This window comes from Zingiber officinale, chromosome 3B (assembly GCF_018446385.1).
Source record: "Zingiber officinale cultivar Zhangliang chromosome 3B, Zo_v1.1, whole genome shotgun sequence".
NCBI lineage: Eukaryota > Viridiplantae > Streptophyta > Magnoliopsida > Zingiberales > Zingiberaceae > Zingiber > Zingiber officinale.
In genome coordinates this window covers 11,493,904-11,505,633 of record NC_055991.1, presented here as the reverse complement: position 1 = coordinate 11,505,633, position 11,730 = coordinate 11,493,904, and the positions used below count along the sequence as shown (strand labels likewise).

Genomic DNA, 11,730 nt, shown 5'->3' with positions numbered 1-11,730 from the left:
CTCATATTCTTCCTTAGCCCAACTTAGTTTCACCCTTTGTAGCCCATGCTAAGCCTGGCCTATGTTTTTAAATTCTGACTCACAATTGCCTTCCTAGAGAAATTGCCAAGTAGAATTCACACTATCCCTTTATATCTTATCCAATAAGTGACAACCTGAATGTTGAGTAGGTATGGGAAAATGTCATTTTTCACAGCATTCCTTTCAATGATTATAAGTGTAATGAGTCGATAACACCTCTTAGTCATTTGACGTCGGCTATAAGCTGACCCCGCAATATACCTCCCTTCACATGGGACAGGATGTGAGGGGCACATGGGTAAATATAATCACCTTTTGCTACAATAAGTATAATGAGTCGGGCAGATCTGGTAAAAGAAATTCATTGGACCTGAATGTTCTACACAAGCAAGTTTATGGGAAAGAAATCCCCACCACACTGAGGATGAGGTGATCAAATTTCAAATTTTTATTTCCCATGAATTATCAACATATGGGTTTTATAGGCATTTCATTTAATATTAAGTCTAGGTTAAATCATGTTTTCCAATCTCTCACAGTACTAAATTTTTCTAGAAACATTTTGGATATTAAATATTTCTTTTATAATTTTTTTGTACTTTTTCTGGTAGGAGCAATATTATCCTATATTCCAATGCCAAATTCTGAAATCACACACACAAGACAAGATGACTATATAATACTCAAATTTATGGAACCTAAGCTCTGTTTACTCCAAGGTTATACACAACAATAGGCACACAGAAATAAGAAAGCACATGTAAATTTTGGATTGATTGAATTACTCGGCATGTTTCTCTCATTCGCTCAATTTGCTCAGGCGTCTTGATCTTTAACAGTTAGGACACAGAAATTATCAGATAATTTGGAGATAAGGAGTTATTGATCAAAAACTATTATAGGCTCTAAAGACAGTATCTTGCTCACATCCACTATATTCTGGAAGTCTCTGCTGGGTTCAATCTTTGGGATACCCAGCCAAAATTTACATAAATGAGACACATTGTATCTCTATAGAAACAAAGTCATATAAAACCATTGAAGAACATAGTTCTAAAAGCAAACTACAGCTCTCATCGTGTGGTTAACATCAAGTTTCAATAACCATTTTAATACCTGTAGCTTCTTTAATCACTTTAACCATCTCACGACTTGACATGTTAGTTCTACATAGCAAATTCTGAGCTAATCAATTAAGATGTCAACTATATTAATTTATGCTTAAGAATTTTGGATCAGTAGTTAAATGGACCAATTCTCTTAGCTAGGTAGGTTATGACATAGTAATACACTGGACGATCTTAAGTATTGCTACTTAGGTTTCAACACCTCAGTTTGACTCAACATTTGACACCTCTTTATCGCATGTACAATTTCAGACAACCATATTAGAGACTTAGGTCTGCACCCATTTTGGATACTCATACTATAACATAGATCTTAAGTTGGAATGTTTAAAAAGGGCCCTTAGTTTGATGGCAAAGCCACAGCCATATTACAAAATACAAGATGGCGTTTGGATCTCGATGGGGACATCAAGTCTAAAGCAAGAGAGATCAAATCACCCTCTAGTCTCATACAAAGAGTGATTGACTAAAGACTAAAGTTTGTAGACTTGGACTATTAACTTAGAGTTAAGCATTTTGGAAAAAGTGGATAGACCTAACAAAGTTTATAAGTCAATTCTCTCATCTAGATGGATTTTGATAGCACATTTTATACACCAATTTAAAAACTTTGATGTTGACATAGTTCATAGGCTAGATGATTAGTTACTATCTAGTTAACTATTTTGGAACAGTGATTAGGTCTAACAAAGTTATTGAGGCATATGTCTCATCTAGGTAGATTATGATAATATTTGGGTTTTAGAGCAGCCATAATTGCAAGATAAGGTTTTTGAAAAGAATTGTATGTGTGGTGATGGACCACTATTTGACCTCACACAACATCTATTAGGAAAATTCTAAGTCATAAGTTGCGCTTTGAGTTTCGACAAGAGCATTAAGCCAAAGTGGGAAACTAACACCCAATGTTATAAAAATCGGCCTAGGCGGCCGCCTAGGCCCCGCCTAAGCGCTAGGCACTAGCCAGCCGCACCGAAAACATACTAGTCGGCCAGCGTAGTCGGCTTTGGCGCTTAGGGGGGATTAGGCGGCCCTAAGCGTCGACTAATCGGTCGAATCGTCTAAGCGCTGCAGAAATAGTGCAGGGTTTTCATGATTTTTTTATTAGTTTGGGCTTTTAAATTTAAAGCCCAATTTAAAAAAAGCTAGAATGTAACCTTGAGTTTGTGTCCGATGATAATATTAAGTTTGTGTCTGATGAATAACAAGTTGTTGAAAATTATAGAGGAGAAAAAGTGGAATAAATTTGTAATATTTTATTAGTTGTGTAATTTTAAACTCATTTTAAATTTGATTTATTGTGTTGGAGTTATAGAATCTGATCTATTATGTAATTTATGTTGATACCGTGGAATCCGCCTAGTAGTGCCTAGTCCCCGCCTAGGCAACCTAGGCGCTAGGCGCTGGTCTAGCGCCCGACTAGCGCCTAGCGAATTTTAGAACCTTGCTAACACCCTAACTTAACCTTAAATATCAAGTTGTTGCTAATTAAGGAGATTTTAAGCCATCGATGAGTAATTACCATTAATTTGGTTTAAACATTTTGAATCAATAGTTGAGTAACTAGTTAAGTTTCTCATCTAGGAGGATATTCTTGTACGTGGAGGTGACAATTCGTGTTTATGTGACTTCTCATTGACTTGCGACTCATTTAATCCAATTCCAAATCTGACTTATTTAATAAATTTATCAAAGTCTCCAACCAGCATACAACCTTGTTTATAAATAGGTCAACTGGCTAATGACCCACTTAATTAAATGGATTAGACAGATCATTAACGGAGTCATTAGACAACCTATATAATTACATGGGTTATAGTTAGGTTGAATGACATGACTTATTTTAAAATTTTAAATACAAACTACATACCATAGATTAAAATCTCAAGTCGTGAATTGAGAATTTTTAGTACCGCTCCCACAGTTGGTAAGCTTCATCTCCTATCAATAAAATCCTAACTAGGGGAACTAGGGGAGTTTAGGTGAAGGGAGCATGTTTCTGGTTTTATTTTTTATTATTATTATTATTTTCTAACTTAAATGGATTGTCAATTGTTAGTGCAATCATGCCCTAGGTAGTTGTATTCGACTAAGATGCTTAGATGTGTTTGGCAAAAGATTTTATTATATGTGCATAAAGTTGGCAAGATACACATGAATCTGACTTATGTTAGTTGACTTGCGCAGCTTAGTTGGTGCACTTTAAAGGCTTAGATCTTCGCTAGAGATCAGTGAAAGATGGTATGAGAAAAGACAAGAAAAGGAGCACGGGGCTAATTTGATGAAACTTGAGAAGCTTTAATGAGGTTGATTTATGGTTGTTGACTTGGCATGGATAAGCTAGTTTAACTCGATGGTGAAGGATGGTTTAGGACATTTGCATCGAACGAGGAGCTTTGCTTTGGTTCGGCAGCTTTGATGATAACGGCAAGGGGAGAACTACATAGATGGCATAGCGAAAATGGTATGTGATGGCCTGATGAGAGGTGTGCTCTTAGGCAACATAATGTTGCAACAACTTAAAGACCTAAAGACAATGAGTTGCAAGATTGTATGGCTTATAGTCTTGAATTCACACACTTTAAGCATGTATAGCTTGTGTAGAGCCTTGGACCTATGAATAAGGATTCCTAGTTGTTTACAGTGACCAAGCTCAATCTCAAAGTTTTACAGAGGCGTAAACAATTAAAGTTGAGATCTCCAGTAGGTTGAGTTGATTGGAGGTACTTTCAGTCAATTGATGGCTTCAATTGACTGAAGACTATCTGATCAAACAGGGAATGCTCTCCATTAAGCTTGAGGTGATTGAAAAAAGTGTCAAATTGACTATTCATTTGAGTTATATAGAGACACATTGAGTCAACCGATTTCCGGATAAGATCATGTCAACAACTCTTTAATTTGAATTCCAGTCAACAAGAGTTGATTCCAACGGACTGGGATAATCAAAAAATGGTGAAAGCCATGGGAGGCTCATCTACATCAATAATGGACGGATTCATTTTTGACATTTGTGCAATACATTCTACCCATATTGTTTGTCACGCCCCGGGGGAATCTCTGCCAAGACAAAAATCCGGCAACATATCCTCTCTACCGGTGACAATCTGAAACATTACTACAAAGCCCTCATAAGGCATGGTATGCCATACCTCTATGAGCATAAATAATCAAGAGGGTAATGGATGCAAAACAGGTAATAAATAAATATGTTGAAGGAATCAAGCAATGACATACCAATGCAGATATATACATAATTACTACTACTCGCTAAAATTTACTATGCATATCAAATAACAATATCTAAAAGATAAGTCAAGGTACCCGCCTTAAATGTAGATCGAGCTAATCAATCTCTATGTCGAAGTGCTCGTCACGAATCAGAGTCCTGTAATACATGATATAATTAATCCAATAGCTAAATCAAAATTTCTATTAAGCTATAAAACCCTAATTCACTCATTAATCTCAGTTAATTACATAAATCTGATCTAACCCGAAGCTTAGATTAGATCCAGCATTTAACCGTAATTATTACGAAACAACCACTAGGATCTATCATCCCTAATCTTTCTAGCTTCAATTTCAGGTTTAAGCTACAGCAAGAATCAGACTCTCAACACCTTACCTCAACACAAAGTCACAACCATTGACTCACAGCCGAGAAGAGGAAGAGCAGCTGCCGGACAATGCTTTCCGAACAATACAGCTACCAAAGATTCGTGGCCGACACTACCTAGATGTCACTGCCAGGAACAATCATCACAATTAGACAGTATCGCATAACGAGCTCGAACCCCAAACCTGCAACTTACCCAATCGGCAGTTCCCTCTCCGGCGGGGCTAGATCTGAGGGCTGTGGAGATCAACCAAGCAAAGATCGCCGGTAGTAGCTAGATTCCAGAGGACGGGAGGAAGAAGAAACCGTCGGAAAATCCGCTCACGATCAACCCCAACCAAGTTAGGGTTCGGATCCTTGCTCCTGTCCGAAAACCACCCTGAGCAGATTGGGAAGACGACGGGCTGATCAGTGAGGGGGTGCTCTGCCGGGGTGCGTCCGTGCGGAGATGGCTGAGGAAGAGAGGGGAAACGGGCGGATCGGGAGTCGGCGTCGGCTGTGGTGGTCGGTGGCAGCACGGAGGGAAGAAGGGAGAGCGGCAGTGGCGTCGGGTGGAGCGACGCGAAGAGGAGAAGGATGGAAGAGGGAGGAGTCGGCGCACAGAGAGAGGGCTCGAGTTCCTTGGCTGAGGGGCTTTGTATGCGGGGGAGAGGAGGCGTCGCCGTCGGCTGGGGAAGCCGATCGGGTTGGGGGAGAGAAGGAAGGGGCGGCGTCGGGGCAAAATTTAGGGCGCGGGTGAGGAACTAAGGAAAAGAAAGAAAAGGATAATAAACAATAAATATTTCCTTGTTTGAATGGGTTAGTGTAAATAAATTTTCTCCTAGCCCAATAATTTATCCTCTTAAATTTGTCATATGAGCTCCGACTAATTCTTAAAAAAAATAAAAAATCCTAAAATTTTCCTTATGGTTATTCATCATTTTCCGATATTTTACATTGTTGCTGTGTAAAACTAAGATAACCATAACTAGGGACGGATTGTTCGAAGAATACTTGTATAGGATTTAGTAATCTTCTCGCATAAACATTCTTTGTATATTCTTGTAGAGAAGATATTGTAGCCCCAGGGCGTAGCACAGACGGTGGGCGCATGATATCTCTGACGTAATAGTCAGGGGTCGATTCTTAGGAATCGACGACCTAGGGTTTACCCCTCATGCGCATATGGCCTATGTACCTGCATGAATCTTTCTCAATATCCATGGGGTCGGCACTAGAAAGACTATAAGATAGTGGATGTACCTTTTTTAGAGAAGATATTGCTCTTGTAATAGATTTCTCTACCTAAGAAGTAGTAAATTTTATATATATTTTGCATTTAACATGTTTCACCATGCAAGAACACACAAGGGGGAAAAAACATATTTGCAAGTCAAGGGCTAACGATTTAATCAATCCTATACGCACCTTACCACACAAAGTAGCACACACCGAGATAGCAAATGGTTTCAAGCTTATAACTTTTATATTTTTAGATGAAAAAGCTAAAAATGTGTGACAAAATTTATTCTGAGGTCTAAATTACTATTTTTATAGTTGACTTGAGCAATTATAAATATTTTGTGAGAATATATCTCTAAGGTAAATTCAAAAAATATATACAAACATAATGCATTTAAATACAATAAAAAAATTAATGAACAAGAAATTCAATTAATATTTTCACATCTTATAGATACAGAATAGCACTATCTTTTAATGTTTGGAGTATTAGTCATTATATACAATAATATATGGTTCTCTACATATTAGATAGATGATAGTCAGCTTATCCAAAAAAAAGAATAATTAATATTAAAGATTTTAAATTTCCTATTTCTCATCTTTATAATGTTGCTTATTTTATAGCATCCATAACAATTTTTTCAATCACATTTAATGATGCATATAATAATATGTTTTTTTGATAAATAATTTAAAACAAAAAATTAATCTTATCATACTAGGTAACTCTTTTTTATATTCATTCACGTCTTCATCCTTTATTTACAAGGTAGACTTAAAGTAATTAATACAAATATTTCACTAAAACAATACTCTCTCTAATTAATGTACCTGTAGGTGGATCTCACCCTACCTAATGCTGAAATAAGTCTTACAACTTAAGCAGCATCGTTTGCCATCTTATACCCAAGCTAAATTTGCAAACTCATAAAAAGATCGAGATTAATTACGTATATTGAGAATGCAACTAAATTTTCCAATGTATGTACCTCAGCATCACACCTAATGTTTCACTCTTAGTTTACTATTAGCAATTTATTGTAAAATTACAGATATAATAACTTATTCTATAAGTTATTTGAGAAATTTTTCAAAAATATTATCTTAATATTCTTGATGTTATTTGTGTAGATATATTTTTAAATCCTAAATTAAATATGTGGATTTTTTTAATACTATGGCTAATATTTTGAAATTTGCAATTAGAAAATATACCAGAAAAATTATTAAAAATTAAAATTATATAAAATAAAATGTATTCAATTTACCAAAAGAAATATGATCACCGACAAGCCCCAAAACCTCCTATACCATCTTTTCTGAAAGTCGATGCAAAATATTCACATAGACTTAGAAAACTAATGCTCATCTGACTCAAACAAATAGTCTTGCAGATTGAACTTTAAAATGAGATGAACAAACTATACTTTTACTTGACATACCCAAAGATAGTCTTCTATATATCATACCTTAGCCACCACAGCTCGTGATGTACTAATCACTTGATGTCTACAGTAGTTTAGTGCAGTAGTTAGGTGTTGAAAGACTAAAAATACTTGTTAATGGAATATACATTGTAGTTGTGCACGTCTCACGAATTGGTTGGATACGTAGAAACACCAACGAGATAAAGGTGAGATCTTAACATTGGACTCAAAGCCCAATGAAATCAATTACCAAGCCAAGTATGACATGGTCTCACCCACCTCCATCTCACACATAGCAAGTAAAAGGTAATTATGAGGTACATAGAACTATGTAATTAGGCAGACCTTGTGGAAGGCCTAAAAGACTAGGTTTGAAATATTTTAATTACAAATTTAAGATGCAATATTTAACACAAATATGCTCCATAACTTAATAATTAAATCATTATGATGTAAATATTAATTACCTCCAACGTATCAAGATATAAATTATTAAGTATTACTTAATCCCACACCACCCATAACTACTGTTCATTCTTACATGTAGGCTCATCCATCTTCCTCGTGCTTCTCCCTGCACATTGTGTAATCCTCTTCGTCCTTAGCTCGTAGAATCTTCTACTGCTAGAGGCTCCACCCCCTACGCTATACAAAAACTTCCCTACCGGCACATTTATCACCCTCCTTCACTACCAACACAAAAGCTTCCCTACCACCCATGAATACTACTCATTCTCACACATAGAACCATCCACCATCCTCAGCAGCTTCGCCTTGCCCTTTGTGTAATCATCTTCATCCCTAGCTCGTAGAATCTTCTACTGCTAGAGGCTCCACCGCCTTCGCTACACACAAAAGCTTCTTTGTCAGCACTTTTATCACCCTCCTTTGCTCTCTAAACCTTCCGTCATCACTAGATCCATCTACCACCTCTCTAGTATGTAGGCAAACAATTACACTTTTCTATGATGACATTGTATCAATTCGACCAACAACCAAAATGATGTGTTCACCATGTTGATAGAAACCACTCAAAATAAGGAAGCCTTTTGTATAAGCAATATTAGTGTCTCCATACAGAATGTTAACAAAGGTAACATATATATGTTAGTAATATAATATTTATTAGCACTAAACTATAAGTTAATGTTTACGGATGTAAACAAGTCGAATCGAGCCGAACAGTATTAGGCTCGAGCTCAGCTCGTTTAAGTTATATTCGGGCTCGAGCTCGAATCAAACTTTTATTGCAAGGCTCGAGCTCGATTCGTTTTGGAATTATCAAACTCACGAACAGTTTGAGCTCGGCTCGTTAATAGCTCGATTATCATAGTTAACGAGCCTAATTCATTAAGCGAGCTCGGGCTCATTTTCGGGCTCATTTTAGAGCTCGTTTCTTTGGCTCATTTTAAAACTTGTTTTAAGGTTCGTTTTAGAACTCGTTTTTTGACTCATTTTAGAGCTCATTTTTTTTGCTCGATTAAGGCTCGATTTAAGGCTCGTTTTTTGGCTCGTGAGCCGACAAACGAACATGTTCGCGAGCTCACGAGCCGAATATCCTTAAGCTCGAGCTCGGCTCAATAAAACTGTCGAGCTCGAGCTCGGCTCGATAAGATAAACGAACAAACTAGAACGAGCTTTTTACCGAACTGAGCTTCGAATAGCTCGCGAACCGTTTGGTTTATTTACATCCCTATTAATGTTCAATAATGTAACGCTAATAATATCTTATTAGCTACATAACTTAAATGAAGGCATTTTCATTTTGCATCCTTTGCAACGTCTCTTGGTGTACCTCTAGAACACGAGAATGTCAATTGCAAAAAAAAAAATAATAATTAACCAGGCTGGGTAACATCGAGCATGGGGTGACCGACCCGGCCCTACAAAAATTTCCTACCGACCACCAGGGTAAATCAGGAAGCGCTCGCAGCAGACAGCCCAAGAGCCCAACATCCTTTAGTTGCGTGCCCCATTTGGAGGAAAACTTCATGTAAATTCGCCATAACTAGGGCTCGAACCGCGGGTGCCTAGATGACAACCTGGATACCCTGCCGCTGCACCATAGTCCCGGGGGCACGAGAATGCCAATTGAGAACTTTGAGCAAGTGATACACACAGTATTAGTGACGCAATCACTAGATTTTCGTAAAGTTGGCTAGGTCAAATATTTTTTGGAATAATCCACATTTAATTGTAAATAAAATAAGGCAATACTAAAATTACCAACCTCAATAGTGTAAAAATATAAAATCAATATTCATAATCATATCAAGGTAAAAAAGACTACTTAGAGAATGAGATATCCTAATAGTTCTCCCCACTAACTTCGATATGGTACAACCCTTGTCGCAATCACTATTTAAAGTCTATGTTGAAACCAAGACTAGATCATAGTCTTAGTAAAACGGGATTTAATTAATAATTTTATCTTATTTTTATTGTGCTAACTCTGTTTTACAAGTTACCTTTTGTTATTTGGACTAACGTGGCTTGCAAGAGCAAAGTGCAATATTTAGCCTTATATGAATGGTGCTCAAGGCGCCTCGGAGCTGACTGGAGGCACCTTGGATGGCTGGAGCCACCTTTGCACAAATAATTTTCGCGGATGAAGTTTCAGCTGTTGGAGGCGCCTCAGAGTAGATTGGAGGTGCCTCAGATGCAACTGGAGGCGCCTCATATACGACTAGAGGTGCCTCAAATAAGGTTGAAGGCGCCTTCAAGAGGACAATAGCCAAAGTCCACGAAGAGGATCAACACTGATACGGTGCGTGATGGTGGGGCCCCGGAAGGAGAGGAAGGTCAACGGTCAGAAGTCAAGAGTACGTGGTGGTCAAAAGTCTAGATGACGTGGCAGTCAGAAGTCAAGATGATGTGGTGGTCCGAAGTCAGGAGGACGTGGCAGGCCGAGGTCAAGAGGAATGAGACTTGCGAAGGGCCCAAGTGGGGGTATACCCAGGACATGATTTGCCAGGGGGCAAGTACTAATCTGGGCCTACAGACTGGAACAGACGAATCATGAAGCGACAACCCAGGTAAGTGGGTATGGGTTCACAGGTCGAGTAACACCAGCTTGAAGGCATATACCAGGGCTAGTGAATCAGGAAGGGCGTGATAGGACATGCAGATCATGACATGTAGGTCAGGATTTGCAGGTCGAGATTTACAAAGCTGCACGTATACAACTCGAGATCTACGGATCTATGCTTGAAAGCCAGACAAGGTAAAGCGTACAAGTCGAGAACGACATGGCAGGACGGATACGGATGAAGGCAGGACAAGGTAAGGCGTACAAGTCGGGAACGACAGGGCAGGACGGATACGGATAAAGACAGGACAAGGTAAGGCGTATAGGTCGGGAATGATAGGGCGGATATGGATGAAGGCAAGACAAGATAAGACGTACGGATCGGGAACGACAGGGCAAGACAGATATGGATAAAGGCAGGATAGGGTAAGGTGGACAGGTCAGGAAGGACAGGGCAGGACAGATACGGATAAAGGCAGGACAAGGTAAAGCGTATAGGTCGGGAACGACAGGGCAGGACAGATATAGATAAAGGCAGGACAAGGTAAGGCGTACAGGTCAGGAATGACAGGGCATGACAAATATAGATAAAGGCAGGATAAGGTAAAACGTACAGGTCGGGAACGACAGGGCAGGACGAATACGGATAAAGGTAGGACAAGGTAAGAAGTACAGGTCGGGAACGACAGGGCAAGACGGTTACGGATGAAAGCCAGACAAGGTAAAGTGTACAAGTCGGGAATGACAGGGCGGGACGAATACGGATAAAGGCAGGACAAGGTAAGGCGTATAGGTCGGGAACAACGGGGTGAGACGGATACGAATAAAGGTAGGACAAGGTAAGACGTACAAGTCGGGAACGACAGGGCAGGACGGATACGGATAAAAGCAGGACAAAGTAAGACGTACAAGTCGGGAACGACAGAACAGGATGAACTCAGACCAAGCCGAGTACGTACAGAACAGGGCATAACGCAGATATACGAATCGTGAAAGAGCAAGAATGCTTCACAGGCCAAGGCTTACAGGATAGGAACCAAAGGGTGAAGTGTGCCAATCTGAAGACGCGGGTCTGGTGGCATTGAACAAGATTCCGGAGAATCAAGAGCGGCAAAGGCAGGATGCACCGAGCGAACTACAGAAGGGAATAGGCCGGTCAGGATACACAAGGCAGGCAATCGAGGCATATGAGACTAGATATACAGGTCAGGATACGCAGGTCAGGCGGTCGAGGCATACGAGACTGGGTACGCGTCAGTATGCATAGGTCGAGGAACACGAACA

The 11,730-nt window shown here is 39.1% G+C and overlaps 1 long non-coding RNA gene across 1 annotated transcript; it reads right to left on the bottom strand.

Moving 5' to 3' along the window:
- Window positions 1-4,475: 4,475 nt before the first annotated feature.
- LOC122055903 lies at window positions 4,476-5,529 on the bottom strand. Its single transcript, XR_006132947.1, has 3 exons — window positions 4,964-5,529; window positions 4,777-4,894; window positions 4,476-4,536 (listed from the first exon to the last, which is right to left on the bottom strand). It is a non-coding gene; the product is annotated as an uncharacterized LOC122055903 (long non-coding RNA).
- Between the last annotated feature and the right edge of the window lie 6,201 nt (window positions 5,530-11,730).